The sequence below is a fragment of the Tamandua tetradactyla genome, chromosome 2 (assembly GCF_023851605.1).
Source record: "Tamandua tetradactyla isolate mTamTet1 chromosome 2, mTamTet1.pri, whole genome shotgun sequence".
In the NCBI taxonomy this organism is placed as follows: domain Eukaryota; kingdom Metazoa; phylum Chordata; class Mammalia; order Pilosa; family Myrmecophagidae; genus Tamandua; species Tamandua tetradactyla.
Window position 1 is genome coordinate 4551229 of NC_135328.1, and position 6000 is coordinate 4557228.

The 6000-nt window shown below is 41.9% G+C and overlaps 1 long non-coding RNA gene across 1 annotated transcript in view; it reads left to right on the forward strand.

The window, feature by feature from the left end:
- The window catches only part of LOC143658881 (uncharacterized), a 142730-nt gene extending 141404 nt beyond the window's left edge, over positions 1 to 1326 (forward strand). Inside the window, exon 3 of the long non-coding RNA XR_013163352.1 lies at positions 1228 to 1326. This is a non-coding gene — a long non-coding RNA (uncharacterized LOC143658881). The remainder of the gene's footprint in view (positions 1 to 1227) is intronic.
- The last annotated feature ends 4674 nt before the right edge of the window (positions 1327 to 6000 follow it).

The following is a 6000-nucleotide window of genomic DNA, read 5'->3' on the forward strand; positions in this document are numbered from 1 at the left end:
GAAAACCACATAAAATAGAACCTCATGGCCAATTAGAGACTTTGGAGAATGAGCCGGTTCTAGTTTGCTAGCTGCCAGAATGCAATATACTACAAATGGAACGGCTTTTAAAAAGGAAAATTTAAAAAGTTGCTAGTTTACAGTTCTAAGGTCGAGAAAATGTCCCAATTAAAGCAAATCTATAGAAATGTCCAATCTAAGGCATCCATGGAAAGGTACCTTGGTTCAAGAAGGTCAATGAAGTTCAGGGTTTCTCTCTCAAGTGAGAAGGCACATGGTGAACACAGTCAGGGTTTCTTTCTCATCTGGGAAGGCATGTAGCGAACACAGTGTCATCTGCTAGCTTCCTTTCCTGGCTTCCTTTCATGAAGCTCCCCGGGAGACGTTTCCCTTCTTCATTTCCAAAGGTCGTTGGCTGATGGACTCTCTCTGCTTCTGGTGGACATGTCATTCTGCTCTTTCAGAATCTCCTCCTGCTTTTTCCAAAATGTTTCCTCTTTTATAGGATTCCAGTAAACTGATCAAGATTCACTCAAAGGGGTGGAGACATGCCTCTACCTAATCCAATTTAACAACCACTCTTGATTAAAACACATCTCCAGGGAGATGATCTAATTACAGTTTCAAACATACAATGCTAAATAGGAATTAGATTTTTGCCTTTACAAAATGGAATTAGGATTAAAACATGGTTTTTCTAGGGTACATACACCATTTCAAACCAACACAGGGTCATTTAGGACAATCACATTTTTCTTGTAAAAGTTTTTTCCCATTTAATTTGGTAAGATATTGTTTGAGTGATAGTGCAATCGAGAAGTCAGGGTTTAAGAGATAATTATGATTATTGAATTATTTTATAAATATCCCTTCTTACTGTCTGGTATATTCGAGTAGGCAGAGGGAAATACCTGAAATCTTTAAATTGTAACCCAGCTGTCTTGATCTCTGATAATGGTTGTATAGCTTTAATCTTGTGCTCTTGTGATTGTAAAAACCTTGTGACTAAGCATATACTCAATCTCGCATGCTCAACAATTAAATCAAATTATATCATCTGAGGCCATTGGGCTCATTATCCTAAATCCTGCTTATCTTTGAATGCTATAAAACTATCAGAATCACTGCAGTTTGGGAGATAGATTTTTGGGCCAGTAGGTCACCTGATCTCCTGCTTCACTTTTAGTAAAATAAGCTCTTTCTCTCTTTGAAACCTCCATGCCTCAGGAATTGGTCACTTGCATGTGCAGGTAGGAATCCACCACCTTTCTCCAGCAACAACAGGAAGACAAGCTTTCTCGCCCTGGAGTGAAAAGAAGTGTAACACAAGCAGGTCAGTTGGCTCTCCCAGGGACCCGAAGGCAGATGGTGCCATCATTTCTTGCTGTTGGAGGGAGTAGAGGCAGCACCCAGGTGCTGGAGAGACCGCGTCAGCACCTCCTGCCTCGGTGCCTCTCGCTGACTTTCTCTCTCTGTACAGATTGGCTTCCCCGTGGCAGAGGGTTTGAGAAACCCATTGTGGGCCATCGGTCCCATAGTCCATACACCTGCATTGTGAGGGTCATGGTCTTCTCCTCGGGCACGTGGGAGCTGCACCTCAGAGGTGAGCCCAGCCCACTGGGCAATCTGTCCACGCTGCCGTCTGGATGTTCCAGGCTTGTTACTGGCTTACTATTCATCATTCAGAGGCTTTTCTAAAATGCATTATAGACACTTAAATGAAGCATTCTGAAAACAATTTAGACTCTTTGTAATGATGTATTGTCATATTGATCTGTGTAGCAATGTCTGTCCATAAAACGTGATTCAAGATGGTTTTTTTTTTTTTGGGTCTGTGATATGGAATCTATTTTTCAGATTCCTTCTCTGATGTAAGATGTCACTCATCATTGGTGATCATATGCTTTCCCCTTTATAATTGTTCCAGTTTAGTTTGGGATTGAAAATCAAGAAACTCCCTTCTATATTTGTGCATAAACAAAGGGTAAGTAGATATTTTACTAAAAAGGGCATTCTTTCCTTTGAGAAAATTTCATGAACTTAGGGCATGGATTTTTACAACAAGCCTGATTGCTCAGAGATTTTGTATTCCTTATGATATTTTGTTCTAGGTAGAGTCAATTGTATAAAGATAAACACGGTCAGTATAATGTGGCTTCTCTGAGCACCCAGAGACATCATTTAGTTCCATGCCATGTTTTCTCTTTACGCAAATGCATTATGTCAACCTTTTGTTTCTAGGAGACAGGATTTTTGTAATGTTTGTGAACTGATGCTGATCTGAATGATTCCAACATAAGAGGCAATAAAAGTCCAAATATCCCTCATTTGATCAGTGGTCACATTTTACTTTATTTCCAGGACTTACTCATAGGTTATTGCCTTTATTTTCCAATTTGCTTTTCAGTTTGCCTTAGATTTTTCTCATCCTTTGTGTGGATTGAGTTGTGCACAGTATCGTGGTCATGGGGTGTATTGACCCCTGCTCCATGCTGACCTTGGAGTTTAGGCAGCTTCTCTGGTCTTTGTGGACTTAACATCTTTATGGCGAGTCCCGGTTTATTTCATGCATGAGCTTCATTGGCAGAAAGTCATTGTATCTTATTTCCCTGCTTAGTGTTTGGAAGACATGGGTTGCCTGAAGTGAGTCAGATGCATCTGCTTTAAACAGATATTGATGAAAGAGAACTCATGGAACCATTTGCCAACTCAACCCAACTGGAAGTCCGATTCCTACTTATGTCTTGCGTTCTACTTATTCAGGAAGTTGGAAGTTTTCCTGTACTTGTGTAAGCCCTTCAACTCAATTTAGATCTTTAAGAAGAATTGCAAACCTATATTTCATGTGAGTTTCTTATAATGTAGCTATATTTGTGTTTGACAGCATTGATGATCCTTCATTTTATTTGCCTTGCGGTCGATACTTTTCTTATAGTCCCTCTTCCTCAAGCTGACACTTAAACGTCACATCCAGGAGAAACTGAAGCATGTTAAAATAGCATTGTGGGTGTTGAACAATAAAATTTCAGCTCTTGAAAGTATGTTGAAAAATTCCTGTTCAATGTCACCATTTTAGAGAATGAAACTGAGGCCCAGAAATGTGAGAGAAAGTTGATAAGACCAGTGGCATGTCAAGAATTAGATACTTCACCTAAGAAAAGCAAAGCCATGTGATTTTGAAGTGAGTTAGGACAGGATGGCCATGGAAGTTTCCCATATAAATAGCAGAGACTTTGGAGCAAAAGTACCTCTAGGGGGCTGCATTTATTGGGTTTTAAAGAATATCATGATACCTCTGGCTAGCTAATAACATGCAGAAGAATCAGAACTGCTTGGTATTTCCACATTCACTGTTCTTTCTCTTCCACCTCGTTTGGTCTATCCCAATGCACCAACATTTTTACTCTGTGTTTTAGACCTGCTATGCCTTTTTGATAGTTTTCACATTTGATATTTTATCCATCATTGTTGTGCATAAAGAATAGAGGGGATTTTGGAAGCATGAATTTGCTGTGTTTTCTCAATCTGGAAGTACTTGCACCCTTTGTGGAAAAAAAATACAATAATATGGCATATGTTCATATATACTTAATTATTTACTTAAGTATCTCAATTGCCTTAATTTGTTCAATGAGGTCCCAAGACCTGTACTAGTTCCTACATTTTGTGACTCTGTGACAAACCAGAAGGAGTGTCTGCCTTTGATAGGAAGTTCCTTCTGGCTTTTCTTTTGCAGCTCAGGTGAAACCTCCAGCTGATAGGATTGTAATAGAATCCTGCTGTCACACTAAAAAACTTCTGATATCACGGGAGGAGGAAATATGACTGTAGAATATACAGTGTTGGAAGAATCTTCCTGACAACAAGCTAACAAAAGATACATGAAATTCGTCTTTTAATAGTACTTGCTTAGAAATTCAATTCAGTAAAACACATTTATATTTGGGCTCTTCTGTGTTGTCTACGCTAGCTACAATGCAGGTGCATTTGGAAGATGCATTTTTCTGGAGGATGCAGTTATCACAAAGCATGCACATGGAGCTGTGTACGTTTTACCTTAATGGTAAACCTACATCCTCTTTCTCCCGGGAAGAGATGAGGATCCACCAGCCCTTATAATCCTGTTTGTCTCTCTCTCCAGTCATCTGGAATCCTATCCCTGGTCCCCACCTCACCCCACACCAACTGTTGACCCATCTCCCATCTGAATTTCCCCCCCTAAATCTTTTCTCTGTGCCCTCTGGAATTCCTGATCTACAAACGAAACCATCTCCCTAGCCACACTGGCTCCCTAAACCTTCTCTCCTACCCTTTGTCTTATCTGAAAACTGGTCACCCATGACACCATTGCATTCCACCCCAGGTGGAAGCCACTTTCTGTCCAAAACCCTGTAGACCTCAAAACTATAATGAGTCCTCTTTGTGGCTCATTGTGACTTCCAAACCATCTCTACTTCTTCCACCTTTGATGCTCAAACCAAGGAGCACCATTACCTCCTCCTCCCTTCTATCTGCTTTCCCGCTGAACAGGAGCCTTTAGCTCCTCCTCCATTGCTCTTGGTAAGATCAGGACCCAGGTGGATGACCCGTCAAGGAACAGGTCTCCTACACCCAGATCTCATCTCATTTCTCAAAGCCACATTTTCAAACACTTTATGACATGACTTTGTGGAAATCTGTATGCTGAACTCTGGAGAGAAAAGAATGTTTCTGAGAAGTTTAAAATAACCAAATGAATAGTAAACACCTGATTTTAAAATTTAAATGTTAAAAGTTACATGATTTAGGGAAGGCAACGGTGGCTCAGTGGCAAAGTTCTCACCTGACATGCTGGAACCCCAGGTTTGATTCCCGGTGCCTGCCCATGCCAAAATAAATAAAAAAAATAAAAAAATAAAAAATAAAAATCTCAGTGGCTTAAAAGGGTAAAGGAGTGTTTCTCATGTTACATATCTGACAAAGGTAGATGGAGAGCTCTGCTCCCTGTGGACCCTAGCATGCCAGGCAGCAGAGGCTTTGCCCTCTTGTCACTGCCTCAGCTGGAATTCACCATCTCCCGTGGGTCACTGCAGCAGGGGAGGGAACCTGGGGGACCACCTGGGGGCTTTTATTGCAGTTGCCTCACGTCTTCCCATATTTCGCGGGTTAGAACCATGCCTGGGGACTGCAATCTTGCATGTGCCTGCAGCACCGATAATACCTAACCCAGTCCTTCTTAAAATCCCCCATGTTCTATTGACTGAACTCATGAGAGAAGAGGGAATAGGAGGAGAAAAGTAATTTGATCAGTGACATGAAGAGGGAGGGGTTGAATAGTAGAGCCTCAGGTTGGAAGTCAAGACTGTGCTGTAAGAAATCATGTGGAAGGAAAATTCTCCCGGGGAAAGAGACATTGACACGTTAGCAAGCGGGTTTTAGCACGGTTCCGTGAGCCGCTCTGCTGTGTAGTGTGGAGAACGAGATGCTGCAAGGTTAGGCTGGAGGCATGATGGTTCAGGGGGGGAGGCTTTCAATGGAAAGCTGTGCTGAATGTCAGGAGGATGAAGAGGGACCGGTGAGAGTTCTCACTGGAGAACCACTGTGGCTTCTGAGCAGGGAAGCACGAAGTTGGGAGCCAGGGTTGGGAGCTGTGATAGTTGAGGTCATGTGTCAGCTTGGCCAGGTGATGGTGCCCTGCTGTTTGGGCATTACTCTGAGGGTAATTCATGGATTCAAATCATCAGGCAGTTGATTGCATCTATGGCTGATAACATGTATCACCAATTAAGGAGACCTCCTTCAGCAAAGAGAGACATCTCGGCATCATCCAATCACTTGGACTGGTGATTATCCAATCTCCTTAAAGGGAGAATGAGCTCAGCAGTCAGGAGGAAGAATTTCCATCTCAACTTCAGCCCACCAGCTTCTCCTGGGGAATTCATCATTACTTTTGTTGGGGTTCCCAGCTTGTGGCCTCTGTATGAAATTTGGACTTGATGAAACCCCCAGTCATTTGAGCCA